Genomic DNA, 15,030 nt, shown 5'->3' with positions numbered 1-15,030 from the left:
TATATATATATATATATAGGTGTTAGAACAGGGGGTCTCTAGTTGGCAGAGGTAGGTACCACTGTCCAAATAGGGACCCTTGCTTCTAGTCAGGGCAAGGAGATAACCCTCTGAGATAACCCCTGCTCACCCTCTAGGTAGCTTGGCACGAGCAGTCTAGGCTAACCAGAGGCGATGCGTAAAGTATTTGTACCAACACTCACAGTAACACAGTTAAAACACCACAAACTGACTCCACAACAGTTTAGAAAAATAAAGGTATTTTAATCTAAACTACACAAGACCAAAACGACAAAAATCCAACATACACAGTTCAAGAATATGGTTTCAAAAAGAGTTCCTAAGGTTGCATTAAAATTCTTCAAGTTGCGATAGAATAATCCACAGATGCGTCAAAAGTTCACAGTTGCGTCACGTTTACTCACAGTACCTTTTAGTTGCGACAAAGTTCCAAAAGCAGAAGCTGGTGTGGTGGAAAACAAGCGATGCGTTGCTCCTGAGACCCTGGGGAGGCGTTTGCGGCAGCCCCGCTGCAGCAGCGGGCGTGTTGCGACGAATTTGGTCTGTATGGGGAGCAAGGCCACTTGTATGGGTTCCGGTGCGTAGGTCCGGTAGGAAGTTTGTTCTCGCAAAGGCACGATGCGATGATCTCATAGGGGCTGCGACGATCTCCGGGGCAACGATGCGCGGTCCAGCGGTGATCCTCTATCTCGCAGCTCCTCGATGCGATGATTCTACGGCGATGCTCGCAGCGATGTGATGCGGTCCGCAAGCAAGCGGTGCGGCGATCTCACCCAGCCACGACAGGCTCTGCGACGACACTCGCAGCGATGTTCGATTCTCCCGCACCGGTCTGGTGCGACCCGCAAACGAAGGATACGACGGCTCTCGTAGCGGCGTCAGGCGCTGCGACGATCTCGGCCTTCGCAGCGGCGGGAAACTTCTCGCAATGTCGGGGATGCGCAACGCAAACGAGCGTAATGCTACACTTTTCAATTTTAAAAGTCTCTCAAGCTTAGTTTGAAGCTTCCCAGCACAGGTACAACTTCCAGAGGCCCCACAACTGGATCAAGCACTCTAGGAAGGACAGAACTCTCTCAGCAGAGTTCAGGGAAGCTGGGGGTGAAGTCCTTTTGTTCCTGGGACTTCAAAACAGGGAGCCAGCTCTACTCAGGCCCTTGGAGATTCCTTCAAGAAAGGGGACACAGCTCAACAGCAAAGTCCTTCCCCTCTCCTTGGCAGCAAACAACAGCAGGTCAGTCCAGCAGAGCAACAGCAGGACAGTCTTTCTTCTTCAGTTTCAGCTTTCTCCTTGGCAGAGGTTCCTTCTTGATTCCAGGATGATCTAATTTTCTGTTGTCAGGGGTCCTGTACTTATACCCCTAAAAGTCTTTGTTCTCTTTGTGCATGTGGGCCCTGAGCCCGGTCTGAACCAGTTCTGGGTGTCTCCTGAGTACTTTGTTTTGATGGCTGCTTCTTTCCTTTCAGAGTGAGGGGCAGGGTCGTCAGCCGCCCAGCAGGAGGTGGAGCCAGCATTGTGGAAGGCAGGCACAGCCCTATTCAGGCCCAGGTGCTAACTCCTCCCACCACTCCAGTTGCAAATGCAGTCATTCAGCCTAGGGCTGACTCAGCCAGCCTCCTGGGGAATCCCCAGCCCCTGTCACTATCAAACCAGACAGTCAATACGCAAACAGGCCCAGGCACACAGAAGGGTCAGACAAGAGAACAGCAACTTTCTAAAAGTGCTGTTCTCAAACACAGGATTTAAAAACAACCTTTCCTAAAAGATGTGTTATTAAATTCTGAGTTCAGGGATACTAGATACTTATGTCCTATCTTGTTCCTATGGGAAGAAATGCTGTTAACCACTGTAGCCAGCATCCCCCATGTTAATCTATGGAGCAAGATAGCCTTACAATAGTGAAAAACGAAAATGGCTGCCATTCACTACCAGAGCATGTTACCTGCACTAGTACATGCTCTACCTTTTACATACACTGCACCCTGCCCAGGGGGGTACCTTGGGCCTTCCATAGGGGTGTCTGATGTGCACAAAAAGGGAAGGGTTAGGCCTGGTCAGTGGGGGCACTGACCAGGAGGACATGGCAGTTCTAAACTGCACACAGGCACTGCAGTATCAGGCCCGAGACATCATTTTTAGGGCTACTCCTGTGGGTGGCACAATCAGTGCTGCAGGCCCACTAGTAACATTTGTCATCACCAGCCCTGGCACACCCAGTGCACTTTACTAAGGACTTCATGGTGATACAAATTTGCCAAACATGTATATCCAATCAGAATAACACTTTACATAGGGAGCACTTACACTCTGGCACTGATCAGCAGTGGCAGAGCGTCCAAAGCATCTAAACCAGCAAAAACGAAATCCAGCACAGCATCAAAAATACAGGAGGTAGAGGCAAAAAGATAGGGGGAACCACGCCAAAGATGCCAGGTCTAACAATAGGTATATATATATATGTATATATATATATGTATATATATATATATATAAATATATATATATTCACAAAAAAGAGTTGCCCATGCTTGAGAACGCGCCAAGGAAGTCAGCAGGACTCCGCTTTATTCTTCACGTTGTCCTTTATTACGGCGATCAGCAGGCAGTGTCTTGTTCCATTTCTAAGCCCAACGCGTTTCGGAACATTCTTGTTCCTTGATCACGGGCACTTTCTTTATCGCGGCAAAATGCGACGAAGGTGAGTGTCTTTATTTTAATCAACCTCCGGTGGAAAGCCCTCCAGTGAGCATGTCTAGTCGCATGGTGTTATGGACATTTAGTGCCTTCATCGCTATGATTGTAAACCTCCGGTGGGTTTCTGCCGCTTTACATTCATCAATTCCGATTCCTTGCTCTCCAATGAGCTACAGGGCACATGTCGCGATTAATTGTGGCCATACTGTTTCCTCTGCCTATTGTGCATTGTAAAGGGTGGGTCAGTCGCAGTGAGGAGTTAAACTGATGGCATCAGGTGCCCCGCTCGCATTGGTCGGTTGGTGAGAAGCCACGCTGGCATTGGTGGACGAGGATTACTTTTGATTGGTAGTAGAGAATTATAACACGAAAGAGAAATTGTTGATGACTTTTTCACAAAGGTTTGTGAATTAGAGTTGAAAAATAATTACGTTTTTTAAACTGTTGAAAACTTTGTTTCATAAAGATGAACAATATCAATTAGGGAAGGAATTCCTGTGGCTCCTGAAGGTACCCCTGCTTTGTTTATGTAATTAGAAAAGGGATATCAAATGTGTACTTGGTTGGAGACTAGGTGAAATGTCCTGAGAGAGATGGTGACTTACCATTTCCAGAATTTGTAACTTTTAATACCTGAGTTTTGGAAAATCTAAGGAATCAAATGAATAATCTGAGACCAAATCCTAGACCTATGCAATATGAAGCTGTTGAGAATGGGACCATGAAGCTTATAAGAAAGAAAGGAGAAAAATCAGAGTAGGTATAGGAATACTGTAAGTCGGTATGCTGAAGCGAATTGTGATGCACAGAAGCGGAGATGGAGAAAGGGTGTAGATGAGGGGGAACAAATGTATCCTGTAATGATAGCCGAGACCTAAGTAGTAGAGAAATGGCAGGAACAGAAGAAAAATGTTGTGGAGTTGAAGTCTAGAGAGACTGATTTACCTGATGAAGGCATTGACGATGTAGATGATGAATTATAGAATGAATTATTCCTGAACAGACCTTCACCTTATAACAAAGAACAGAATAATGTAGAGATAAGTCCCTTTGTAGGATTACGTCCAAATGCCCCACTAGTAAATTTAGATACAGCTAAAAAGAAGACATCTTAGAATCAGAATCAGACCCCAGATAGAGAAGGGTTACTGGGAATAATAATTCCAAATCATCCAGATGGCTTATCTGTTCCAGTTACTATAGGACCCATTGTTCCCTTGTATAATGATGGACAAGGAGTTTCACAAGTTCATACTATAATAGTCCCCAATAGAAATATGGGTGAAACTCTTACTGTATCGGAGAGAAATGTGAGTGTGAAAGATCAGGGTATGGCAGAAAGAAATGGAAATAATAAGACTGGATAGAAAGGGAATAGGAGCAGACATGTAAGTATGGAAGGAGAGGTAGAGACATTGGTTCGAATTTCAGACAGGGTGATTGAAACACCAAAAAGGGGTTCACAAATGGGTTTGAAAAGGATGTTACAGATGGAAAGACTTTTGTAACCATCATTGGGAGGGTTAAAGACGGGTTTAGCTGTTGAGGGATTACAGAGACCAGGGGAGGATACATCCTTAGGACCCTACCCAGAAGAACTTGATGAATGATTAAGGGAAATTGCACCTGGCTGTAGCATACAGAGTAATTCTTCTCGAGATTTGGGCACAGATGTGAGCAAATTAAATGTGAAAATAAAAGATATTAGGAACCATAAGTCCTGAAAGATTAGCAAAATATCGGGATGAAGAATGACCTTTTATGTGTAAGGATATTACCTGGAAAGCGAAAAACACACACAAGAGATTTGCAGAGATTGCACAAAGATATGGAGTCGACATAGAAAAGTCCAAAGCCTTACAAATTACATATATAAAGAATTGATTAACACCCTGAGGCGTTGGGGAGAAGTGGATATTTGGGAAGGCAGATGGGCTAAAAAGAAGGATGCAGCATTACCTTTACCTCTATATCCTATGAGGGAGGTGGAAAGAAAGAAGCAACTGCAACAGTATATCCTATGAGAGAAGGACCAGGAAGAGGGTTTTTTCATGTTCCATGGTCAAGACAGGATATATTGTCCTTTACAAATGATTTTCCTAGGTTGAGAGAAAAACTTGTCGAGTGGTACAAGCAAGTGGAAAGATTTGTTAAGGTTTTGAAGGTTTTGCGGAAAGATTTGGAAGTTTTGCTTGACATTGTGCTTCCAACTGACTTGTGGTTCGAATGCAAGATTGCAGTAGACTGGCTGAAAGAAGAGAATCCACGAGATCCGAAAACAGGAACACTATGAGATGAAGTCATGAAAAAATATAATCAGGTTATTACTTATTTGAAAGGAACAGTTTTGCTGCAACAGAATGATTGGGTAAAGATAGATAGAACCACTCAGGAATTGAAGGAGTCAGTTCATGCATTTTTTGAGAGATGTTTAAAAGCATTTAAACAGTATAGTGGGATTGAGAATGTCTCTGAGAAAGATATGGGACATTTTGTATATTGATTTGTGTACGCTTTGAGACCAGAATTAAGTGATATGATTCAGCAGCATTTGACGTGTTGGCAGAGTAAGTCAATAGATGAATTACTGCTTTATGCAAAATACTGTAGAGATGACATTGACTCGCATCACAAAAAGTTGAAGGAGAAACTGATGTTAGCCCAGATGAAAGTAGCAAAGGAAGGAGGTTATATGAATATGGATACAGACTTTTCAGGGGCATTTCAAGGAAATGGTCAGACTACGACAGGAATGAGAGGTGTGGTGGTGACGCCTGTGACAAATTTAATGCCACAAGGGAGAGATAAAGGAAGTAATCTAGCGGGAATGAAGAAGTTTTTGTGACATGGTTATGGCAAGTTGGAGCATTGGAGGTGCAAGTGTAGAAATATTTTGACAAATGCAGGAAGTGTCCAGATGATAGACCCAGGAGTAGAGTGAATGAGAGAGTTGCAAATGGGTAATGAAATAATGAATCAACAGAATCAGAATCAACAGATGTCCATAGGAAGAGGACAAGGTTAGAGAATGCCTCAAGATCCTATGCAAAATTTGAATGGCCAAGTGCAAATGTACAATTGGAATGTGGGTTTCCATACAAATGATCAAATGAGTTCAAATGTGCAGGTGGCTTCACTATATTTGTTACAGATGAATGAGGGTGATTCAGATGCATCTCAATGACGGTGCATGAAGGTGTAGGATGAATGCGTGCTTGGCGCATCCTTAGAGGTAGACCAGAACTGTCCCTATGTGGATGCCAAGGTAGACAGAAAGCCTATTTAGTTCTTTGTAGACTGGTGCTACCCGTTCCACTGTGGAAATTTCCAACCTACCCTCTTAGGAGAAAGCATCCAAGTTGTAGGAGTATTGAATCAATTGATCTCGACCACAGTGACCAAATCTGTGAAAGAACAAATTGGAAGTTTTAAAGATCTACACAAATTTGTGGTCTGTGATATCAGTCCATTCAATCTTTAGGGAAGCGATTTGCTGTGTAACATGAATTGTTCCATATATTGTACATCGAATGGGATAGAATTCAATACAAAAGATGAACATGTGGTGCTTAAAATGGCCCTACAGCAGTTGGAAATAAATAGTTTATATCCTTTACTTACGGCAAATGATTTGCCAGCTGAGTTGAAAGATGCAGTTTTGCATGATGTGTGGGATTTTTCAAATAAAGACATTGGTGGCTCCTATTCGAATTACTGTAAAACTAGATGCAGAATTCCAGAGAACCTCAGCATATAATTTTAGTCCCAAGACAGTTGCTGGAATAACCCCATTGATTGAAACATTGATTGAACAAGGCATCTTGAAAGAAATATTAGGAAGTCCATGTCATTCGCCTATCATGGGTATACGAAAACCAAATGGGAAACATAAAATAGTTCAGGACCTTCAAAAAATTATTCAGATTGTGATACCCTGTTGTCCATTAGTGCCAAACCCAGCTGTGATTGTATATCTGATTCCATGTGAGGCAGAATAGTTCTGAGTGATTGATTTGTGTCATCATTCCTTTGTATCTGGACAATAGGCCTCCTTACACCGCATGCGTTTAGAGCGCATGCCATTACAACAAGGTCATTACAGCGACCGCTTTGTTAAATCGCAGACCAATACAATGCAAGTCATTACAATAACCTGGGGGCGCTGGATGTTAGAATAGTATAATTTACTATTCCAACTCCAGTCTGTGCAACAGTAAGTCGTTGTAATGGCTTGCGTTGTAATGGCATGTGATGTAACAACACAGTTGTTGTAATGATCGCGCTGTAATGGCATGCGCTGTGTAAACATTGTTATAAACCATGTTTACTGCATCTTGATAGTCAATATTTGTTTGCATCCCAGTTCGGAAACCGTGCCTTGGCATGGTGCCGAGTTCCACAAGGGTATACTGAAAGTCCCTAAATCTTCAATCCGATTTTGAAAAGAAATTTGGAAACATTGGAAATGCCTAATCACTCTGTGCTGGTGCAGTACATTGCTGATTTGCTGGTTGCATCAGGAACAAAAGAGGCTTATGTTACTGATACATTGCTCAACTGAACCATTTGGCAGTAACTGGGCATAAAGTGTCACCAGCTAAATTAAAATGTTGTCTAAGTCAAGTTCTTTATTTGGAACATTACATTGAAAAAAGAGTCAGAAAAGTGTCTCAAGATCGGATCAATTGCAGATGGTTCTGCTGAGTACACAAAAGGAAGTTTGAATGTTTTTGGGAATGGTTGGATATTACAGGCAGTGGATACCAAATTATTCACTGGTAGCCAAGCCTTTGTAGAGGCTGACACAGAAAGACATGTCAGATTCTGTACATATGGAAGAATAAAGCATGTGTTCATTTCTTGAACTGCAAGGCAATTTGCAGGGGGCGGGATGGTTGTGCACTTTGAGTTCTGACACAAAGGCACGGAAAAGCACGCTGTCCTATGGCATATTTTTCAGCCACATTTGATCCTGTGTATGCTGCCTTACCTGAATGCTTAAAAGTTGTTGAAACTTGTGTGAGTTTGGAGCAGTGTGAGACAATTGTAATGGATCGTCCATTGAAAGTGTATGTGCCACATTCAGTTGAGATTTTGTTAACGCGTACACAGCATCCTACAAGAAGTCATGTAACAAAATATGAGCAGGTGACATTGGGTGCAGAAAACGTGACTGTAACAAGGTGTACAAGTCTGTTTCCAGCTATTTTGATGCTGCTCCCGAATTGTAAAGTGGTTGTGAAAGAAGCTGATCATGATTGCCTTGATGTGACTGATTTGTGTACAAGGCAGAGACCTGACTTACCGGACACTCCAGTGCCAGAATCTGACTATCTTTTGTTTGTGGATGGATCATGTTTCGGAGACTCCGGAGGTACTTTGTGAGCAGCATATGCGATCTGTATGGTGGTGGGTGTTGTTGAAGCATCAAGGTTGAAAGGAGTAAATTCAGCACAAGTGGCAAAATTGATTCTATTCAGTAGGGCATGTTGCATTATGGAGCAGATGCGAGTAACCATATTTACGGACATTCCATATGTTTTGGGGTAGTCCATGATTTTGGGCAGTTGTGGTCTCAACGTGAGTTTATGACCTCTTCGGGTTCACCTATACGAAATGGACAGTGTGTAAAGAACCTAATGATGGCATTACAACTGCCAGTCCAAATTGCTGTGGTAAAATGTTCAACTCGTTCATCTGGACATGATTATGTGACTGTGGGCAATAGATATGTTGAAGAAACTGCACTTTATGGAGAAATCTTGAAAGAACAATCTGATAAATCTGAATGCAGGCTAATGTTTTCATTTATTGAGACCTGGGAAGAGATTCGAGAATTGCGAGATTCAGTTAAGGCAGAAAGGGAAGGGAGGATCAAGTGATGAAGACCAGAAGATGAAGTGAGAGTTTATACAGATGGAAGACCAGTTTTGCCAGATATCTGTTGTCACCAACGGCAAGAGTCTGCCATGGACCAACACATATAGGCAGGGATGCAATGATGCAGCTTTTTAGAAAGTCATGGTACAACCCAAAATTCAGAGCATTGTGGAGAGTATGTGCCGGAGATGTATACCATGTCAGCAGAAGAATACAGGAAGCAAAACAGTGGTTAGCATGGGTCAAATTGGAAGGTAGGGAGGACCTTTACCCGCATGCAGTTAGATTTTATAGAAATGCCTCCTTGTAATGGATTAAAATATTTACTTGTGATTGTGTGTCTATTTTCTCGTTGGGTTGAGGCATACCCTAAGCAACAAAATGAGAGCCTAACCTTTGCTAAACTGCTGCTTAGAGAGCTCATCCCAAGGTTCAGATTTCCATTCTCGTTGGAACCAGATAGAGGAACACACTTCAATAATGAAGTGGTGTGAATACTTTGTGCTGCTTTACAGATTGAGCAAAAATGGTATTGTGCTTATTGACCTGAGGCGTCAGGCATAGTTGAGCAAATGAACGGCACAATAAAATCACGATTAGCAAAGGTGTCTACATCACTAAAATGGCCTGATGCATTGTCTTTGGTGTTGATGTGTTTGTGAAGTATTCCAGATAAAAGAACTGGACTTCCCCTCAGGAAATAATTATGGGGAGGGCTATGAGATAGCCTACAGTCCCAGCAAATCAACTTGTGAACATATCAGATGATTCTGTGCTCGATTATTTTAAAGGATTGGCCGATGTAGTGCATTCTGTGTCTCAGCAGATTGGAGAAGTCACCACTACTGTCCAACAGGAGCAAACACACAACTTGTGCCCAGGTGATTGGGTGCTTGTCAAGAAACATGTGAGAAAGAGCTGTTTGGAACCACGTTGGCATGGGCCTTAACAAGTGAGTCTTGTTACAACAACTGAGGTTAAATGTGGTGGTCTACCTAGGTGGGCTCTTGCAGCCCACACTCGTAGAGTCCCATGTCCAATTGAAGGTACAGAGTCAGTTCCAGGTGAACCGGTGATAGCAGTGAGATGGCCTGAACAGAGTGAGCACAAAGTAGAGTAGGCACCAGCTACTGGGTTGCAAAACACTGTAGAAAGCGAAAGAGAGTTGATTCCTGCAGGTATCGAGGAACAGAAAGAAAGGGATTCACCTAATGGAAGTATTTACACAAGTGAAATAAACTGTGTATCAGAAAAACAAGTGCAAAAAGGTGACCGACGGCGCAGAAGAACTGAACGATTGAAAAACACTTTGACTGTGGGCAGAATACCATCCACTGTAATCAAAGTCTCCAGTTAGTCAGAACAAAGTGATACAGACGGAGAAGAAAATACAGTGCGCAGAACAAAAAGAGCCAGAGTCCCAAATCAAAAATATGCAGCACCTGAATGGACATTTCTAGCTGCAGCAAACGATTTGGAGAAAGAGTTCATCACATTTTGTTTTAAAGACAACACTCTGTATAAGCCCCCCTAAACGAAATGTGTGGGAAAAAAAGGGTGCTGAAAAAAGAAGGTGGAAGAAAATAAAGATGTGACCAGATGCAGGTATAAGAGTTTGATTGAAGACACAAAACCTGTTGCTAATCATAATATTACTATAGAAAGTACAAATTAAAATGGATGCCTCTGGTTCTGACATTGAAAATCCAAAAAAGATAGCTTAGCCTAGGTGAAAGTGTATAGGTGCTTGCTTTGTGTGTATTCTTGTCTTAATACTTGTTTGGTTGTTGATCGTCCTAAATGTACCTCATTATGTTTATTCCGTTAAACCTACTAATATGTACGTGATTGCGACTAACAAATTAAAAAGACTACCTGGAGAAGATATAGACATTAAAGAGCTAACAAGTAGTGACTTACACCGAGATAATTCAATTAATGACTTTTCGTTAAATATATTTACCAAACTATTGTATGAATATGATGATAGAATGGATGCAAGAGATTGTTATGTGTGCATGCAATTATCTATCTCTGTGTCTAAAGGGGTGACTTACCATCACCTTCCTTTAACAAATGGTATTTCTTGTAGTTTACTAACACGTTTCTTCTATGGCAAGGAGTAGTTTCAGTATTGTGTCCAGATCGTGATGGCATGCTTGTAGAGTAATCGTGCCTTGAGCAGGAGGCATTGGACATGTTGTGATGTAGTCATGGTCGGCGTGGTGGTGGTTGTTGAGTGTGCGGGTGCTTCGGTGTGATAGGAGAAGAGACCTTGCCAACAGTGAAAAGGTCCTGCCATTGATTGTGGTGAGGGTTGGCAGCAGTTTTTGTTGCAGAGTCCGGGTTCCAAGGCTCGGTGCTCGGTAGTGATGCATTTACAAGTGGTGGGAGAGCCAGGGTACCCGGTGCTGGGTGTGGTCCAATCGTGGGCAGGTGCTGACAGACTTGCCTATGGTTCAATTATGATGCACCTGCAGTGCGGCCTCTATTAAGTAAGTTCTCAGAGGACAGAGGGGCGCTGGGCTGGGTTAGCGAGAGATGGGAAGTATGAGGGATAAAAAAGTATCAAATATGATTGTTCGATGAGAAAAAAAGTAGGGGTGGGCGGCAAATTCTGTTCCGCTCACGGAACTTGTGAAATTTCGGCATTTTTGCGTTCTGCGTGGAACGTGAAAATGTTAAAACGTCTGCGATTCATTGCGCAACGGAATTGTATTGCACACAACTGTGGCATTTTCGTGAAATGTATCAAGCCTGGGACACAATGTAGCCTCCCTTCCACACACACTTCACTTGACTCTCAGATGGGGGAGGGGTAGGGGAGTTTTAGTTTAGGTAGTCCAGACACACCAGTGGTTCATTGAAGATCTACTGTCGAGAAGAGACCTTGCCAACAGTGAAAAGGTCCTGCCATTGATTGTGGTGAGGGTTGGCAGCAGTTTTTGTTGCAGAGTCCGGGTTCCAAGGCTAGGTGCTCGGTAGTGATGCATTTACAAGTGGTGGGAGAGCCAGGGTACCCGGTGCTGGGTGTGGTCCAATCGTGGGCAGGTGCTGACAGACTTGCCTATGGTTCAATGATGATGCACCTGCAGTGCGGCCTCTATTAAGTAAGTTCTCAGAGGACAGAGGGGCGCTGGGCTGGGTTAGCGAGAGATGGGAAGCATGAGGGATAAAAAAGTATCAAATTTGATTGTTCGACGAGAAAAAAAGTAGGGGTGGGCGGCAAATTCTGTTCCGCTCACGGAACTTGTGAAATTTCGGCATTTTCGCGTTCTGCGTGGAACGTGAAAATGTTAAAACGTCTGCGATTCATTGCGGAACGGAATTGTATTGCACACAACTGTGGCATTTTCGTGAAATGTATCAAGCCTGGGACACAATGTAGCCTCCCTTCCACACACACTGCACTTGACTCTCAGATGGGGGAGGGGTAGGGGAGTTTTAGTTTAGGTAGTCCCGACACACCAGTGGTTCATTGAAGATCTACTGTCGATAACCCATACGGAGGAAGGTGTGTGTGCGTGTGTTGGGGGGGGTCCTCCTATTCGCGGAAATGGCCTGCTCTGTCTGGGCTGCTACAAGTGGCAGTCTGTCTGACGTACCCAAGAGGTCCCAGGATTCCTCCACTTCAGATGCCCCCTGGTGCTGTAAGAAGATTGGGGTAACCTCAAGGAGGGACTCGGACAGAAGATAGGCCCAGGCGCCAAAACAAGAGTGGCCCCGTTAGGGAATCCTATAGCTCTACCAGTTTTGCATTTGTAAGGGCTTGCGGTGTAGGTATTTTGCAACTGCATTCAATGTTCTTCTGGCTGCAGGCAATTTTTGTGATACCATTATGAAACCGACAGCTAAAAAATTCCTGGAGGGCCCTAAAACATGGCCTCAGACAACAGTAATGCCCCATGCACTGCACTGCCCTGCCAGGCCATCCGTGGGGCACTGCCAGTCCGACCCTTGTTAACACGGGTCTGTCATCATCATTACATTTTTCTCCTCATCTGCTGCTCTGATAGGCCTCTGACCTTTATAAAAACAAGAGGCATGGGAACTCGAATAGAAGCCCTGCCCGTTTGGTCCCACCCCACACACTAGCAGTGTGCACCGTCTTCCCGTACTTTTCCCACTTGATGGACAGTTCACTCAAGGCAGGGACCCCGGCGCCTTTCGGCGCAATGGCAAAGTTACACACACACATGGTCACTGGAGACAACTCTTCTGGCCCTTTACGCAGCTGTAGTTTAGGAAAAGCACTATACATTTACCCAACAAGATAGCACTTACTGATTGCATCCTTGACTTTCACGAGCGCAATCCCTGTGCAGTTCCTGTGACCAGGAACTTCTTTCTCCTCATCTGCTGCTCTGATCGGTTTCTGACCTTTTATAACCACAAGAGGCATGTGAACTCACATTGAAGCCCTGCCCGTTTGGCCCTGCCCCACACACTAGCGGTGTGCACCGTCTTCCCGTACTATACTCACTATGATGGACAGTTTCACTCAAGGCAGGGACCCCTGCGCCTTTCAGTGCGATGGCAAAGTTACACACACATGGTCACTGGAGACAACCGTTCTGGCCCTTTACGCAGCTGTAGTGTAGGAAAAGGGCAAAGCTGCCACTTAGGAACAGGGAAACCAGGTTGGAAATTGGAATCATGTGAACTGACTCGCAAAGAAGCCCCGCCCCCGAAATGTCCACGAGCACACGAAATTCCGCGTGTTCCGGAGACTTTTTGCCGTTTCGTGGAATTGCGCAAAAGGCAATTTTGCAAATTACGCCCACCCCTAAAAAACAGTAATAACAGGTATGAAATGAAACTATACTAAAGGTTACAACCAATAAATGACAACAGCATGAGGACAAGAAATAAAGTAACAAGATTGCAGCAGATATTGACATCAGCAAAGAAAATGATTGGCAACAGCAGAAAGTACAAATATCAGGGCTTAGTGATAGCAATGCAGTTGGAGCAACAAGCAAGGTAGAGGCAGCGGTGGAGCTGGCACGAGAGACCTGCTTCTTGCTAGACTGACCTGACTCTAGAGATGGTGAAATGCTTTTGAGCTATTAATAGTAGAAGAAGGGTGGTTACAAAGGAATGTGTAAATGTTTGATGTATTAGTTTGGGGGATGAACCCACTTCAAATATTAATCAAAACCCATGTCAGGGTGAACAGCAAAGGTAACTTAATACACTTGTGCTTAACCCCCTGGTATCTTGGTGCAAAGCAGTCGGGCCTAATTTAGAGTTGGCAAACACTCTCTAAGACCCAGGTTTCAGGAAGCCTCAGCAGCAGTACACTTTCACCAGCCAAGGGTCCAGGACCTTTGGGGACAGAACATTGGGGTCAAGACTCACTTCATCAGGGGACAGCAGCAGGGTCCTAGGTCTATCCACTTGGAACTGTTCAGCTGGTATGGCAGGGAAGAGGCTTCTTGAAGCTTGTTGGGTCCCGGTAACCCAAACAACAGGTCAGCCTTATGACCCTTGGATTCCACTTCTTTGTCCTGGGTACAAGAAGGGGAGCAGGTCTAGTATTCAAAACTCCTCTCAAGTCATATACACTAACCCTGGGCGTAGTGGGTGTAGCAGGCTACACTGAGGTCCACGAAGTCGTAAACAAACTCTGTGGAACTCCGTGGAGCTCCGAAACGCCACCTGCCTCCACCCTGCAGTATTACAAGTAGGTAAACATTAAGTAAAAATACATTTAAAACCACTTACCTACGTACAGTGGCCTTCCTGGGCTGCAGTACTCATCTCCCTGACCGTATGGGTAATCCTGGTGAAAACCGTGCATGTGCGCATGCCTGCGCATGTGCATTTCTTGTGAGAAAAACACATGCGCCAGAGCAAGTGCATGCGCAGTTTTCACGAGAATTACCCATACAGCAAGGAAGAGAAGGACTGCAGCCCGGGGATGCCGCAGTACGTAGGTAAGTGGTTTTAAATTTATTTCTACTTAATGTATTACTTGTAATAGTGGGGGTGGAGGCGGGGGCTGAGGCTGGTCAACTCCGCTCCGCCCGCAGAGTGTGCAGAGATTTGCATTCTCAGCGGAACGCGGAAAAGGCAATTCTCCGCACACTCCGCAGGCATAGCCGAGGTCTCAGCCCGGGGTTAATATACACCAGATCCAGTTTGCTCTTCCACAGGTCCAGTGATCTGAGGAGTGTAGTGGGAATGCCACATTTATGGCCCAGCACCATCCTGTGTGTGAGGGTAGCTCCAACCAATGGGGTAAAGGTTCCCAGGGGTGACCCTACCCATTTTACAGCACTTTCTGTGTGTTTTACCTAAATCCAATGTGACAGAACCTTTCTTCCTCTGTTCAGAGCTATCTGTGCCCACCCAGAGGTGTTACTATGATAATGGGCAAACCCTCCCATATGGTCACTCCAAATCAGTTCTGGGCTACCTCCCCCCTCCCA

Source organism: Lissotriton helveticus, chromosome 4_1 (genome assembly GCF_964261635.1).
Source record: "Lissotriton helveticus chromosome 4_1, aLisHel1.1, whole genome shotgun sequence".
NCBI lineage: Eukaryota > Metazoa > Chordata > Amphibia > Caudata > Salamandridae > Lissotriton > Lissotriton helveticus.
Note: the sequence above shows the minus strand (reverse complement) of the source record.